General features: G+C 36.6%; 1 protein-coding gene across 1 annotated transcript in view; it reads left to right on the top strand.

The window, feature by feature from the left end:
* Nucleotides 1-17,786, top strand: part of LVRN (laeverin) — a 65,050-nt gene that overhangs the window by 3,049 nt on the left and 44,215 nt on the right. The gene's annotated exons all lie outside the window — the stretch shown is intronic.

Genomic DNA, 17,786 nt, shown 5'->3' with positions numbered 1-17,786 from the left:
TGATGCCTACTGTTGGCACCTCATATGGTTTTGTTGTGTCCCCACCCAAGTCTCATCTTGAATTGTAGTTCCCATAACCCGGTGGGAGGTAATTGGAACATGGGGGTGGTTTCCGCCATGCTGTTCTCCTGATACTGAGTGAGTCTCATGAGATCTGATGGTTTTATGAGCATCTGGCATTTCTCCCGCTTGCACTCAGTCTGTCTTGCCGCCCTGTGAAGAAAGTACCTTTCTTCCCCTTTCTTCCCCTTCATCTCCTGCCATGACTATAAGTTTCCTGAGGCCTTCTCAGCCATGCAGAACTGTGAGTTAATTAAACCCCTTTTCTTTATAAATTACCCAGTCTTGGGTATTTCCTCATAGCAGCATGAGTACGGACTAATACGCTATCTCATAGTTTTTTCTAGCTTTTTTTTTAAAATAATTATAGATTCACCAGAAGTTGCAAAGATAATGTAGAGAGGTCCTAGGTACCCTTCATCTAGTTTATCTTACATAATTATAGTACAATATCAAAAGCAAGAATTTGACATTGGAACTATGCATATATATATCTTTATGTCATTCATCATATGCATATATTTGTGCAAAAACTACCACAATAAGGATACAGAACTGTTCCACCTTAAAGATCATTCCTGTACTTCTCCTTTATATGCACTCGTACCACTCCCTAATCATCTCTAACCCCTGAAAACCACTAATCCGTTCTCCATCTTTGTAATTTTGTCATTTTGAGAGTGTTCTATAAATGGAATTATATAGCATGTGACCTTTAGACCTTTCTGACTCAGCAAAATGCCCTTGCCATTCATCCGAGTATACTTCAATAGTTTGCGTCTTTTTATTGCTAAATACTATTCCATGGAGTGGATGTATGACAGTTTATTTAGTCATTCATCTATTGAGGGTTATTTTGGTTGTTTCCAGTTTTTGGTTTTACAAATAAATCTTCTATGAATAATTGTGTACAAGTTTTTCTCTTTAAGAGGCGGGGTCCCTCTCTATTGCCCAGGCTAGCCTCAAACTTCTGGCCCCAAGGGATCCTCCTACCTTTGCCTCCCAAAGCACTTGTACAGGTTTTTGTGTGGACACAGTATTTATTTCACTGCGACAAATGTTCACAAGCATTATTGCTGTGTCATATGGTAGTTGCATGTTTAGTTCTTAAGAAATTGCCAAATTGTTTTTCAAAGTGGCTATACCATTTTATACTCCTACCAGCAATATATGAGTGATAGATGTTCTCTGTATCACGGCTATCATTTGGTATTGTCAGTATATTTTAGCTGTCCTGATAGGTGTATGGTAATATCTCACTGTGGTTTTAATTTGCATGTCTCCAATGACTAATGATGTTAAACATCTTTTTGTGTGCTTATTTGTCATCTGTATATCAGTCAGTGAAATGTCTCTTCATGTCTTTTCTTATTTTCTAGTAGATTTTATTTTTTACTGTTGAATTCTGGAAGTTCTTTATATATTCTAGATCTAAGTCCTTTGTGAGATATATATGGTTTGCAAATATGTTCTCCCAGCCTATAGCTTGTCTTTTCGTCATCTTAATAAGGTCTTTCAGAGAATAAAAGTTTTAAATAAAAGTTTTAATTTAATTTTGATGAAGTCCAATTTGTCTATTTTTTAATGGATCATGCTGTTGGTGCCATGCCTGAGAACTCTTCACCAAGCCCTAGGTTCTGCAGATTTTCTGTGTTGTCTTCCAAAAGTGTTTTACATTTAAATCTATAATCCACTTTGAGATAATTTTTTAAGATGTTATGTTTAGGTTGAGGTTAATTCTTTTGCCTATGGATATCCATTTTTCCAGCATCATTTGCCGAAAAGACTATCCTCCCACTATTGAATTGCTTTTCCACCTTTGTCAAAAATCAGTTGGCCCCACTGTTACTGGATTCTCTATTCTGTTCTGTCAACATAGGTGTTGATTCCTCTGCCAGTACTACATAGTCTTGCTTACTGTAGCTATACAATAAGTCTTGACATTGTCTTCTTTTTTTAGAATTGTTTTAACTATTTTAGTTCCTTTGCCTTTCCTTATGTATTTTATCATATTCTTATATATAGCTACTAAAAATCTTATTAGGATTTTGATAGGACCTATGTTAAACCTTTGTGTAAATTTAGGGAGAATTGATGGCTTTGCTATCCTTAATATTCCATTCTATGAGCATGAAATGTCCATTTATTTAGATCTTTGATTTCATCAGAACTTTATCATTTTTAGCATACAAATCCTACGTTTTGTTAGATTCACACTTAAATATTTGTTTAATTCAGAAATAGTAAATGGTATTATATGTTTAATTTTGGTTTTCTACATGTCTGTCGCTACTGTATAGAAATACTGCTTTGTATGTTGGTCTTGTATCCTCTCTGCTTGCTGAACTCATGAGATCTAGAGCTTTGTGTGTTTTATTTTGTAGAGCCTTTGGAATTGTCTACATAGATCATCATGTTGTCGACAAATACAGACAGTTTTATTTCTTCAGTTTCAATCTATCTGCCATTTATTTTCTTTTCCTGCCTTATTGTGTTGGCTAAAACTTCCAGCACTATGTTAAACATGAGTGGTAAGAATGAACATTCTTGCTTTTTTCTCCTCATCTTAGGGGGAACGTTTTTAGCCTTTACAACTGAGTATAATATTAAATGTAGGTTTCTGTATATAGTTTTTATCAAGTTGAGAAAGTTGTCTTCTATTTATATTTTTTTCGAGAGTTTCTTTTGCCTGAATGCATGTTGAATTTTTCTAACACTTTTTCTGCATAAATTGATATAATTATGTGATGTTTTTTCTTCTTGAGCCTGTTAATATGGGTATTATATTGATTGATTTTTGAAAATATTGAGCCAGCCTTAGTTCCCCACCCTTCTTTTTTTTTTTTTTTTTTTTTTTTTTTTTTTTGAGGTGGGATCTCACTCTGTCACTGAGACTGGAATGCAGGGGCACAATTATAGCTCACTGCAGCCTCGAACTCTCAGGTCCAAGTGATCCTCTTGTCTCAGCCTCCTGACTAGCTAGAAGGACAGGTGCCCATCTGGTCCCCCACCCTTTTTGATAAGAGCCCTTGCTGTATAGTAGAGGAGAGTGGACAGCCCCTTCTAATGCAGGGAGGAAGGTGGGGGAAGACAGAGAAAAGAACAAATGGAGAAAGTAAGAGTCTTTACTTTCTACCCTCCTCCTTCTGATGGTATAACCCTCAGACAAATTTTTCTATGAAAGTAATTTTTCAGTAAGTATTTCCAGGAAAAATGAGCCGGAGAATGGGCAAGTGTGACTGAGAAAGGAAGGAGGCCAAGCTGGAATATGCAATTAAACAAAGTCCCATGGAGGAAAGTTCTATAGAGTGTGAGTGGTTATCCAAGATGTGACTTCCAAAGGAATTGCAACCAGGCTCAGAGGACTGGCCATTCAAGCAATAGCCCAGATGAGGGCCCCATCCCCAGTGGAAACCACTGAGCCTTGACTATTACGAAGGATTGGTTTACAAGTCATACCATCTGATGAATTCAAAAAGTCTTCTCCTTCTAAGAGGTCTCCTCCTTCTCTCCCCTTTCTCAATATGGCCTTTGTGTACAGGAGGAAGCGTCTTAGTTCTCATTCTTAAGGAAATAAAAGAGCCCTGGTTTATCCTGTTTTGGGATTCACTGAGCTTGTATCTGTGGGTTTAAGGTTTTCTTCACATTTGGAAAAACTTTCAGCCATTATTAATTTTTTTTTCCTGTTTCGTACTTTTTTTCTCCTCTTATTCTGGGACCCCAATTACCTATTAGGCTGCCTGACATTACAGGCAGGTCCTGAGGTTCTTTTCATTGTTTTTTAGTATGTTTTCTCTGTGTGTTTGATTTTGGATAGTTCCCATTGTTTCGTTTTCAATTTCATTAATTATTTTTATCTGCAGTGTTTAGTTTGCTTTTAGTGTCATCCAGTGAAATTGTTATTTAAGATATTGTAATTTTTGGCTTGGTATGGTGGCTCAGGCCTATAATCCCAGCACTTTGGGAGGCCGAGGCAGGTGGATCACGAGGTCAGAAGATCGAGACCATCCTGGCTAACACAGTGAAACCCCGTCTCTACTAAAAATATGAAAAAAAATTAGCCAGGTGTGGTGGCATGCACCTGTAGTCCCAGCTACTCATAAGGCTGAGGCAGAAGAATCGGTTGAACTTGGGAGGCAGAGGTTGCAGTGAGCTGAGATTGTGCCACTGCCCTCCAGCCTGGGCGACAGAGCGAGACTCCATCACAAAAAAAAAAAAAAGATATTGTAATTTTTATCTTTAACATTTCTACATTCTTATATCTTTCATACCATTCTTCGTAATGTTGATTTTTAATATCCTTGAGCATATTAGATATATTTATAATAGCTGTTTTAATGTTCTTGTCTGCTAAGTTTAGCATCTCTGTCATTTTTTGTTTTGTTTCTATTGACTTCTTTTTCCTGGGTTATCATGCACATTTTCTTGCTTCTTTATATTTCTAATGATTTTTAAAACAGCTTCATTAAAGTATAACTGACATAAAATATACTGCACATATTTAAAGTATAAAACTTGGTAAGTTTTGGCATCCGTATACATATGTGGTAGTGAAACCACCCCTACAATCAACATTAATAAACGTATTCATCACGTCCAAAAGTTTCTTCTGCTCTTTGTAATCTCTCCTTTCTACATCACTGTAACCTTCTTATCTTCAGGCAACTTTGGATTTGCTTTCTGTAGATTAATTTGCATTTTGTAGTGTTTTATATGAATAGAATCATACAATATGTACTCTCATGTCTAACTTCTTTCGTTCGGTAGAATTACTTTGAAATACATTCTTTTTTTTTTTTTTTTTTTTTGAGATGGAGTCTTGCTCTGTCGCCAGGCTGGAGTACAGTGGCGCAATCTCATCTCACTGCAACCTCCGCCTCATGGGTTCAAGCGATTCCCCTGCCTCAGCCTCCCAAGTAGCTGGAATTACAGGCATGCGCCACCACGCCTGGCTAATTTTTTTTTTTTTTTTTGTATTTCAGTAGAGATGGGGTTTCACCACATTGGCCAAGATGGCCTCGATCTTCTGACCTTGTGATCCACTCGCCTTGGCCTCCCAAAGTGCTGGGATTACAGGTGTGAGCCACCACGCCCATCTGAAATACATTCTTTTTGTGTGTAGCAGTTATTTTGTATTACTGAGAGCATTTCATTGTATTGATATAACACAATTTGTTTATCCAACAAATTACCAAGACATTTGGGTTGTTCTCAGTTTTGAGCTGTTTACAAATAAAGCTTCCAGGAATACTCATATACAAGTCTTTTTATCAATTCATTTTTCTTGAGTAAATACCTAAGAGTGGAGTGGTTAGATCATATGAATATTTAGTTTTTTAAGAAACTGCAAAACTGTTTTCCAAGGAGTTTGGTCATTTAAAATTTTTATCAATGTATAGGAGAATTCTAGTTGTTCCAAATCCTTACCAGCACTTGGTATTGCCAGACTTTTTCATTTTATCCATTCTAATAGGTGTATAGTGTTCTTCATTACAGTTTTAATTTATATTTTCCCAATGACTAAAAATGTTATGTATCATTTTCTGTAACTATTTGTCATCCATCTATTTTAGCAAAGTGTCTGATAAAATCTTCAGTCCATTTTTCTCTTGGGCTGTTTTCTTATTGTTGAATTTAGAGAGGATCTTTTCTCAAATACATGATTTGCAAATAATTTTTCAGTTGTGGCTTGTCTTTTTATTCTTTTAATAGTGTCTTTCAAAGAGCAGAAGTTTTACATTTTAATGAAGTTCAGTTTATCAATGTTTCCTTATATATATCAAGCTTTTGTTGTATCTATGAAAACATTGTCTATCCCAAGCTCATACAAATTTTCTTCTATGCCTTCTTTCAGAAGTTTTATAGTTACATGTATGATCCATTTTGAGTTAATTTTTTCATATGGTGTGAGGTATGGATTTAAGAGTTTTTTTGCCTATGGACATTGAACTGTACCACTGCCGTTTGTTAAAAAGTCTGTGCTATCTGTACTGAATTGTGTCTGCACTTTTGTAAAAAAATCAGTTTTTCATATATATGTGGGTATATTTTTTGATTGTCTAGTCTGTTCTATTGATCCATTTGTGTATTTTTATGCCAATTCTGTATTGTCTTGATTACTGTAGCTCTATAATAAATCTTGAAACTAGGTATTATTCATCTACCAACTTTTTTCCAGTTATTTAGGATATTCTAGGTCCTTTGCATTTCCATATTAATTTTAGAATTAGCTTGTTAATATCTATTAAATAAAGAAAAAAAAGCACCTGCTGGGATTTTGACTGAGATTATGTTGACTCTACAGAAAAATTTGAGGAGAATTCAAATGTTAAAAATATTGAATCTTCTAACCCATAAACGTGGTATATCTCTCTACTTATTTAGGTCTTCTTTACTCAGTTTTGAGCTGTTACAAATAAAGCTTCCAGGAATATTCATGTATAGGCCTTTTTATGAATTCAGTTGTAAATTCAAGTATTTTTATGAATTCAGCTGAAAATTTGTATGAGCTTGGGATAGACAATGTTTTCATAGATACACCACCAAAAGTTTGATATCTACAAGGAAACATTGATAAACTGAGCTTCATTAAAATGTAAAACTTCTGCTGTTTGAAAGACACTGTTAAAAGAATACAAAGACAAGCCACAACTGAAAAATATGTTCATAACTGTTTTATGAATTCAGGTTTTATATTTTTCACTGTATATATCTTGCACATATTTTGTCAGATTCATTCCTAGGTATTTTATATTTTAAATATCTATTGTTAATGATATTTTTTTAAATTCCAATTTCTAATTGTTGCTAATTAATTTTTGTTTGTTGACCTTGTATGCTACAACTTTGCTAAATCACTTCTTCATTTAGCATCTTTTTATTTAAAAGAAAAGCTTTTAATTTTCCATTAAATTCTCTACATAAGTTGTCATACTGTCTTGAATAAAGACAGTTTTACTTCTATTTTAGTTTCAATGCCTTTTATTTATTTTTCTTGCCTTATTTCAATGACTAGAGCCTCTAATACAACATTGAATAGAAAAAGTAAGTAAAGATATTCTAGTCTCATTTCTTATTGTAGAGTGAAAGCATTCAGTCTTCCATCATTAATTATTAATTATGATTTTTCCTGTAAGGTTTTTTTGGTAGATTCTTTTCATTAGGTTGAGAATGTTTCCCTTTATTTATAATTTTCCAAGAGCTATGATCAGGAGTGGATGTCATATTTTATCAAATGTGTATTCTGCATCTTTTGAGATGATTATATCGTTTTTATTATTTAATTTGTTAATATGGTAAATTACATTGATTTTCTAATGATAAACTAGCCTTGCATTTTTTTTTCTTCAAACAGGGTCTCACTTCTGGTGCCCAGGCTGGAGTGCAGTGGTGCAATCACAGCTCACTACAGCCTTGACTTCCAGGGCTCAGGTGATTCTCCCACCTCAGCCTCCTGAGTAGCTGAGACTACAGGCACATACTGCCATGCCTAGCTAATTTTTTGGTATTTTCAGTAGGGATAGGGTTTTGCCATGTTGCCCAGGCTGGTCTTAAACTCCTGGGCTCAAGCAATCCATCTCCCCTGGCCTCCCAAACTGTTTGAATTACAGGTATGAGCCACTGCACCCAGTCTACCTTGAATTCTTGAAATAAATTCCAGTTGTTCTTGATGCATTAGCCTTTCAATATATTATTAGATTTGATTTGCTAAAATTTTGCTTAGAATTTTTGCTCTATGTTCATGGAAGTTATTGACTTGTAGCTGTAGTTTTCTTGCAATGTATTTGTCCAGTTTTGATGTCAAAGTAACACTGGCTTCAAATAATGCATTCAGAAGTATTCCCTTTTCCTTGATTTTCAGAAAGAATTTATATAAAATTGGTAATAATTCTTCTTTAACCGTCTGATTGAATTTCACCCATGAGGCTATCTGGGCCTGGAAATTCTTTGTGGAATGGTTTTTAACTATGACTTAAATTTATCTAATAGATACAGGGCTATTTAGGTTATCTATTTCTTTATGAGTAAACTGTGGTAGTTTGTGTCTTTCTAGGAACTTATCCATTTAATCAAAGTTGCTAAATGTATAAGTACAAAATTGTTCAAAATATTTCCCTATTATTTTAAACATCTATAAACTCTGTAGTGACATCACCTCTTTTATTCCTGATGTTGGAAATTTTTGTCTTCTCTCTTTGGGAGCTGGAGCCCTTATCTAGTACCACTCTACCACTTACTAGTTGTCTAAACAGTTTCTTCAGCTTTCATAGGTTTCTTCTACTTCTAATATTCAATAAGTTTATTTGGTCTGCCTTGAGATTTATCTTTTTTTTCAGGCTGGTAAATATGGACTTTTTATTATGGAAAATTCTTTAAACATATACAGAATATAATAAGCCCCCGTTCATAACCCAGCTTTGGGAACACCTTTTTCAATAATATTTTATCTAGCATTACTGTTGAGCTGGAAGTAGGAGGTAAGGTTTCCTGTTTTAGCTCAGTCCACCATCATAGTAGAAAGTTCTTTGCTTTTAATACTTCATCTAGTCTCTTTCTAGACATTTCAGTTAGTCTTTTGATGCTACAAATATTGCAGACATAGTTGTAGAATGCATTCCTAGAAGAGAAATTGCCAGATCAAAAGGCCTATGTATTTATAATTTATACATTACCAAGTTGTTCGTAGGAGGTTATACCAATCTATACACCTACCAACTCTAAAGATACATTCACTAGACTTTAGGTAATAGTAAAAGAGTAACACCTAACAATTTATTATGTTAAAAACTCTTAGAGGTAATGCTGATTGCCATATAAGTACCAATAAAACCTAGTTTAAGAAAGCAGGCATTTGAAAGTATATGTGTTATTAAAGTTTTATGTCTGGTAAGCTAGTAACACTTTTCAACAAAAGATCTTAATAAAACTTCTTGGGCGTTCCTTGAAGTCTTCTCATTTCCTTTTTAGTTGTTGATGTGCCTCGTGTCTCTTAGCCATTGATGCAAACTCCTTTGGAACACTCTGGTTTGCTCTTTCCAAAATATTAATCAATTTGGCGGCAACCCTCCAATCATTTCTAGTCACACGTGTAATTGACACTCCAGTCCTTCCGGCTCTTCCTGTGCACCCTATTTAGTGTACATATTCTTCAGTGTTCCATGGAAAATTGTAATTATAGATATCTGTAATATCATGGACATCAAGACCTCAGGATGTTATGTCAGTAGCAATTGATATTCACTTGACCTATTTTAAAATTCTCTAATGCTCTCTCCCGACCAATCTCTCTGTTCTGTATCATCATGCAAAGACTCTACTGATATATTTCCAAGTATTAGGTCACTTGATAAATGATCTGCAACTGCCTTTTGGGAAATGAAGATAATCACTTTGTCTCTGGGTGAAATACTATCTAGAAAACTTTGGATATAAATTCATTTTTCTTCCTCTATGGTGATCATTATATTTGCTTCACTAAACTTAACAGCAACCAGATCCAGTGTACCAGCATAGACAAGCATGGGCTCTTTCAAATAAGATTGTATAAGTCAATGAACTGAATATGGCCAAGTTGCCTGGTCATAATATTCTGCCTATCTGGGCGCACATCTAACAAAATCTTCATTATCTTGGGTTCAAACCCCATGTCCAGCATCTTGTCTGCTTCATCTAAAACCAAGTAGGTTACACTTCTCAGGCTGACAAAGTTATTCATTTGCAGATCATTCACTCTTTCGGGAGTTGCAATTATGATATCAACATCTTTCCTAAGGTCTTCTATTTGTTTGTCTCCATCTCCACCACCATATACACAAATACTTCTAAACTTTTATTGTATCACTCAGCTTCCACTTAAAGAGTTAGCTCCTGAGTGGGCATAAGGACTAACATGTGGGTCTATTCCTTTTTCCTCTATTTGTTGGAAGTCCAGATGAATATATCCAGGCATTAAATAGCATAATGTCTTTCCTGTACCAGTCTGGGCTACCCCTGTAAGATCTTTTCCTTGCAGAGCAATTGGCCGTGTCTGTGACTGAATAGGTGTTGGTTTTTGAAAACCTGCCTTTTTAATGTTTTCCACAACTTGAGAATAACATTGAAAGGCATTGTCAAATGTGCAACTAGGATTGGGGATAGGACGTTTCTTACCATTTTTCAAGTCATCACACATTATATTAAAATTTTCCTTCCTCCAGTTGTCTACTTGCCCTTGGAATATTGAACTTGTTGTTGACTCTTTGTAAAAGGTTTTTTCAATTGGTGATAAATCAGTTCTGCATTCTGGATTGTAATTTGTTTTTTAAAAAACACATTTATCTATTTCTACTTTTGCTTTTGTTTGCATCGCCTTGCTGCCAAAAATGTTGACTAATGATTCCAGATGTCCTTTTCTTTATCTGGATCTTGATGTTTGTTGTGCTTTGGCTATCCTTTATTTTTGACCCACCATGACTGATCACCACACCAACTAAGTTGTTCTTCAATCCGAAACAGAGCAGTGGCTCCCAGTGACTAGCGGCCACAGCCACCAGGGGTTTAGATGGGTCTCTTCGGTCCCCACTTCTGCCACCCCTATATCCTTCACAACCTCTTTGATTCAGTTCCTCTGCCAACCTCCTCTCTGGTGCTCAGGATACTTTTGAGCTTCGCCAGATAGCAACTACCCAGATAACGGCATTGGCTCCTACTTTTTGTTAGATGAGAATAAGTGCATCTGACCAGCTCTGCACTACCTGACCATGCTGTTGTAGGACTGGTGTCAAGATTTATCTATTTTACTAATCTTCTTGTAGAACCAGTTTTTGGCTTCATTGATTGTCTCTATTGATTTTCTGTTTTTTGTCTGAACGATTTGTATTTTGATCTTTATTATCCCCTTTCTTCTTACTTTGAGCTTTATTTTTGCTTTTCCTATACTATGGTTGGCACAAACTCATTACTTTAAGACCCTTTTATTTCTTATATAGGCATTTAATATTATAAATTTCCCACTGACTATTGCTTTAATGCCATGCCACAAATGATGTTATGTTGTTTTTATCTTTTTTTTGAAAGTTCAGAATACTTTCTAATTTCCATTTTGATTTCATCTTTGACTCCTGTGTTATTTAGAACTGCATTATTTGCTTTCCAAATGTTTGGGTATTTTCTCATTTTTTATTGAATGCCTGACATTTAAATTTTTATGTTGTTGGATGCTGGATTTGGTTATATTGCTTAGAGAATGCTGGCCCTTTTGTATAGTAACTGAAGTTACTTGGTGATCTTGTTGATTCTTGTTTGATTCTCTTGAGCCATGTTTTTAAGCTCTTCGAGAGTGACTCTAAAGAAGCCTTTACTCTAGGGCTACTTTAGGCCACTATTCAGGCATCACCCATCTGGTCTCCCTCTGTTGAATTATCTATATATTCTGAAGGTTTCAATACTCTGGCTTGAGAAAATTCCAACAACTCCAAACAGTATGTGAACTCTGGGAAGTGTTCAGTTTACCCTTCCCTGGTACTTATTCTTTCCCCAACAGCTTCTCTTTGCCTGACCTCATGATGATTAATATTTGTCCAATGACTTGAGGGGAATCCTATACAGATTTCTAGAAGTCTTTCTTTGCATAGTTACCTCTTCTCTTATACTCTACTCTGCAAATTCTAGCTGTCTAGGTGTCCCTGAACTCTAATGTCTGTCTCTTCAACTCAGTGAGACCACTGAATTGTTTCAGTTTCCCTTTCCTGTGCTGCAGTTTAGAAACTGCTTCAAGGCAGAAAAACACGGCAATTGTAGCATTTGCATTTCTTGTTTCTCTTCTCTTGAGGATCACAATCCTGTGCTTCTGGTTATCTTACGTCTAAAATAGTTGTTTTATGTATTTTGTCAGGTTTTAAAACTGTTTTCAGCAGAAGGCTAATTTGAGCATATGTTACTCCCTTGTGGTGGCAAACAGAAGTCTCATTATCTTTAGATTTGGGAATGCTATTAATTATAAAGTTAATCTCTAGTCGTCTTCATGATATCTTAGTTTAGTTTAGTTTTAGTATTTTTTACGTTATGTACTTCAAAGCAGGCAGTGCATTGGAAAGGACCCCAGGCTTGGGACCTGGAGCCCTGATTCTGGTACCACTGTGCACTTGCTGGTCGTCTAATCAGTTGCATAAACTCCTGGGGAGTCAGTTTTCACATCTGTAAATTAAGATGGTGGGACTCTTTAAGGTCTCTTCACTTTTGTGATTTAATAAGAGAACTCATATAATCCCACTTTTGTTCAAAGATTCCCAGAATACTTCTTGCATTTTTGATTCTAGCATTCTCTTGATTAAAGAAAAGAAGGAACTGAAAGATATTTAAGGAAATGAAAATAGAAAGATCAAGATCAAATAAGGAAAGTGTGAAATAGCTGGTGAAAATTAGGATATTTTGGGGGGCCAAATAAAGGGGAAAGCAGCATGATTAAAATCCATGAATTTGTGCAGGTATAGACAGAGTGAACAGATAATAGAAACAGACTTCCTTGCAGTTGCTGTTTATGCTAGGAAATCTGGCATGGTGATTAGCGTATGACACACAAGAGAGAAATTTGAGCAGTATTAGGAAAAGAATTTATAAGTCTCAAAACAAGGTTGGAGAACTCAAGTGCCAGACACATGATGCTGGTGTCACAGAGGAAAATGTCATTTCATTATCCTATAAAGGTGTCAAACCCTCATATTTCATGTGGCTGAGCAGTTCTCTCTGGGAGATGGTTTTGCACAGCAAAGATTCAGATCCTGTGTCTTTTGAAAATAGGTACAGCTAGCATATTGAAAAAGCACAGCTTATAGATTAGTAAAAACACAACTTTGTTTTTCCATTGTCCTTTTACAGTGGGAAATTTAGTCTGTGGGGTAACTTTTCTGCTCTGCATGAGGACCCCAGGAGCGTATAAGTTCCTGCTTATTCTTAGGTGACAGGTGATCTACAGTAACTAAGTCACAAATAAGTTAGATGAGAAAATTAGAAAATCCAGTCCTGTGTAATATTCAAACCTTTGAACTTAATTTACTATTAAACCTCCTTCTCTCCCATCTCCATTTTCTCCTATCCTCCACTCCCTACTCTTGGGCTGGTTTTTAGGATGGAAGCCTGCAGTAAGGTAGAGGGTGGTAGTCCTTCTTCTTTTCTTTACCTCACGTTTCTTCTCTTCTTTGCCTATCTTGATAGCTGCTATTTTGATTCCGTGGGGGTCCTTGGGGCTGGGGGTGACAGGCAGAGATGATGCATAGGACTTCTTACTTGAGCTGGCACTGTTGTCATTTGGTCTCATTCTGGTCTTACAGATGCATTTTCCCCTTGAGGTTTCATTTTCCTGGATTCTTCAGTGTTTTCCCTTTTTTTCTACAATTTCCTTGACTCAGCAACTTCTATTTCTTTGTTCTGATAGTCACCATGACTTCTTCCTTAGCCCCTAGACACCAAGCAGCATGTCTCAAAGCTCCTCCAGCCTCCTCCAGGTGGCTCTACTGGACTAACCCAAGACAGTCCCCATATTGGCTCACTTTGTGTGGTAGGGCACACAGCTCTTGCGAGGAACACTCATGCCTCCATGGCCTGGGACTGGCATAAGTCCCAAGGCAGCAGCACTCCAAAGAAGTCAGCCATTCTCATGCCTTTTAGATCCCCACCTGGTAGGAGTTAGACCTTGGCCATACCATCAATTTCATCTTTCTCAAAAGTAAGTTGGACTTCTAAGCCTCTCAGCCTCAGGAAACACTTTCACTGCTCTCTGAGGGATTCTCTCCTCCAAGCCCATAGTTAGAAGGTTGCCCCTCCTCCCAACTCCCTGAGAGCATGGAAAGCTTGGCAAAATAATGCTTCCCCCTCCCCTCCATCAAGAGGTATCTTCTCTGATCTCTTTGTCTCCATTCTCTGACCCTTCTTCTGGGGCCCTCATGTAGCTGAGAAGCCCAACAGGCATACCCAGGTTCTCAAGGCCATTTATTTTGAAAATCTTCATAACATGTTTTGGCACCTTTCTCTGGAATTTTACATCTATTATGTTTTGTTGCCTGGTGAAAACTTCAGTTTTCAGATTCTATTACACAAGTAATAAACAAACATGATTCATAAGCCAACCCATGAACCACTGTCCAGTAGTGTAACATCTGGCTCTACTAAACATTTTGATTTCTGAGTGTGTTATTGTGTTAAAAAAAAACTGTGTGGGGGGACAACTTGCCTAAGAGTTTTATTTAATATTTGACCAGCTATGCTATTCAGCACTTGTTAACTAGAGCTGTAGACATACAAAGTTCATAAAATAATTTGGAATGAAATAGCTTACTGAGTGGATGTAGTAGTTTTTTTTATGTTGTAGTAGGTTTATTCTCCAAGGGTGTCATGTGGTTCTTGACCGCAAAGAAAGCAGTGAGTCCATGATCCACTTCCAGCACAAGAAAACAGTGAGTCCATGATTCTCTTTCCAGACAAGAGGGCAGGAAAGTTGCTCTGCAGTACTGACCCACAAAGAGACAAATTCTCCCAAATTAACTCCCTCACCAGCTGACCATTCTAAATACAGACTTAATGGACACCATAATAGCATGTTTCAGTGAGATTTGAAGGGAGGAAAGGGTGGTGGATGGTTCTATTTTCTGAGGTCAAAATATCTTTACAGGGTTGCTTGAGTCCAAAGCACAGAGAAAAGGGAAGGAAACACCACTGTGAGGTTCTCAGAGGTGGCATAACTAGATCATATGTGCTACTGGTTAGACTTGACTTTTGCAGTTAAGGTTGAGAGCCAAAGGCTGTGTGTTGTAGGGATTTTCCCCTAACTTTTGGTTTGTTTGCATAAAACGAGGGAGGGAAATAGTTGAATTAAATTTGAGAGACTTTATTTTACTTATTTGGAGACCTGAATCATGGAATTGGAAGATGCTTGCTTGATGTTTGATTTGCTGAAGTGGTGACTCTTTAAGCTGGCATCTCCACCTGCTTTTACGCTCCAGGTTCACTTTTGGAACCTGTAAAATAAAAGTTTCCCGCTTCCTTAAAGAGTCTAATTTTCTCTCTGCTCCCCACCTTGCAGCCTCTTTGAGATTCATAAGCTTTGTGAGGTCATGGCAGCTGAGAACTTATGATCAAGCTTTACGTCCTATAGTTTCTGTTACAAAGACAATAGGCATTTGTTGGCTTTTAAAAAATACATAAGCATGTATTTTTTTGATATGCCACCGGTTGTACAAAATATCCTATAATTTCAGAGGGCTCAAAGACCTCCTGAACGCCATGCATGAACCTGGAAGGGGTTTCTCCCAACTTTAGATGACTCATGGGCTCTTTTTCCATCCTGCTGGATATCTTAATCTCTCTTAGAATCACCGTTTTAGAGTTCTGAGTGGCCTTAGAGATCATCTATATTTTATAGAAAATTTAAGTGGTATATTAAGCAACTTTCCCAAAGTTACACAACAGTCTTTACAGATTCCGAGCAAGAACTCAGGTGGCTGAATTTCCTGTTCACGCCTGTTCTTTCCGCTATATTGTCAATGGCTTGAATTTTCTCTACTTTGTCCCATCCCCTTAAAGACAGTAACCAAAAGCATAAAACAAATGCCAGTGTAACAAACTCTGCCAAGGTAACTTTATATTCTTTTGCATATACTGATATCATGCTGCTTCTATTTTATATTAGTTCTTGGCTAAACAAATACTTATACAATTGCTATGAACCCAGATTTTTGCCAACTATTATAAATGATACAGAAGAAAAAGATACATCACCTCTCATTTCTAGCAGTTTCAAATTTATTGGGGAGACAAATATGACTCATGTTTAATCTGTGGTCAGCTGTAGCCCCTAGAACATTTTTTTTCGATTTTTATTTTTTGTGGGTATAATAGTAGGTGTATATATGTGTGGGGGTACATGAGATACTTTGATATAGGCATGGAATGCATAACAATCACATCATGGAGAATGGGGTATCCATCCCCTCAAGCACTTATCCTTTATGTGACAAACTAATTATACCCTAGTTATTTTATAAAAGTACAATTAAATTACTTTGACTATAGTCACCCTGTTGTGCTATTAAATACTAGTTATTATTCATTCTTTCTGTTTTTCTTTTGTACCCATTAACCATCCCCACCTCCCCCAACCCTGGGACTTTTAAAGATGCATCTATAACTAGTGATTTCCAAGCATCTGTTCCATCCTGTAACCTATCCCTCTTTGAGTTCTTCTATAGTTCATCTGTATCGAGAATGATTTGTGAGATCGGAAGGGATATAGGAGAATTCAAAGGTGATTTATTGGTAATTGTAATTACCAATAATTTAAAAGCTCAAACAGCAGTACAAGGTAAATAGTGTCATTATTTTCTAGGTGGGGAAACTGGGGCTTAACAAGATTGCGTGACCGTCCAGGATTTCTCAGTTGGTAGTAGATGGAGTGGAGTAGGGTCTTGCAGTGAAAGTAGCTGGTGTCAGAGCCCACAGGGCTCCTTCCAGTCTATGTGAGTAAGCATATAATAATGTGGGCAAGAGCAAATAAGCCAAAACAGGCCTTACTATAAATTATTGTTTTTGTCAATACAGTGAGGTTATGACACCTCAAAATAGCTGACTGAGAGTTGTTTGCATATGCCAGCTGTCCTGTGTGAACTTCCTAAAGCTGTGTGAATTTTTATGCGAGCAGCAGCCTTATGATGGTGAAGGAGGGATCACAAGGGTAAGTAATGGGTGGCATAGACTCTTGAGATATCTTTGTTGAATTCACCTCTTTTTATCCAAGAATTGGGCCTGATGCAAAAACAAATGTATCAGAGACTTTAAGTCTCAGGACCTTAGCTGAAAAAGAAATTTATCATCCACAGTTGTCATCTAAAGACAGGTTCCCAGGTAAGCAAGTCTTGGCAAACGGGATAATGAGACTGCAGGGTTTTTTTGTTTGTTTGTTTGTTTGTTTGTTTTGAGAAGAAAGTTGTTTGCTGGGATCTATGCTGTCATCAGACTCAGAAAGTGTTTGCAGAGGGTAAACCTGACATCTTCTCGTCTGCTCAGGGTATTCTTGTCCCTACGCTTTTCCCTGTAAGTCACCAGTGTGTGGTGGGATAATGTTACTCTTTGTATTTTGTGTGGTGGGATAATGTCACTCTTTGTATTTTGCCATGGAGTTGGAGGAAGAATCAGTAGGGATTTGATACATTTATCCATATATAATTGACAGTTGTTTTGTTCAATCAGCATGTACCCATATTGTTTACTCCCAAGGGTGTCCAAAATAAAACTTTTTGTAAGTTTTTAGCTAGGAAGAAGAGGAGGCATGTGAGAAAAAGAAAAATATATAGACATTCTTCCACCGACTTTTACTTTAGTGGAAGATGAAAGCAATGGACCATTCCCAAAGAAGTAATCCTGGCTTTATAAAGACCTGGTTCTCAAAAGACTGATGTTGCATATTTGCTATATTTGTTTCTATTCTGTTTGTAAAAGGTTTGAAATGTTTACGATGTAATAAAGCAAATATTATTTTGTGGTTTAAAAGTAAAGAGTGTGCTTGTATTTTAGGTCTTAGGAGAATTCTAAGGTGCCATGATAATTGGAGTGTGTTGGTGTGATGGGGTGGGCAGTGAGGAAGATGAGAGGACATTTCCTCCAACACATCAGGCTAACTTACAAGCCATCATCTCTCAATGCTTTTCTTATTCCACTGTGTTGAGATAAAAATAAATAAAAATTTCCCCAAAATGTAT

This window comes from Hylobates moloch, unplaced genomic scaffold, assembly GCF_009828535.3.
Source record: "Hylobates moloch isolate HMO894 unplaced genomic scaffold, HMol_V3 SCAFFOLD_6, whole genome shotgun sequence".
Lineage (NCBI taxonomy): Eukaryota > Metazoa > Chordata > Mammalia > Primates > Hylobatidae > Hylobates > Hylobates moloch.
Note: the sequence above shows the minus strand (reverse complement) of the source record. Positions and strands in the feature narration are given on the sequence as shown.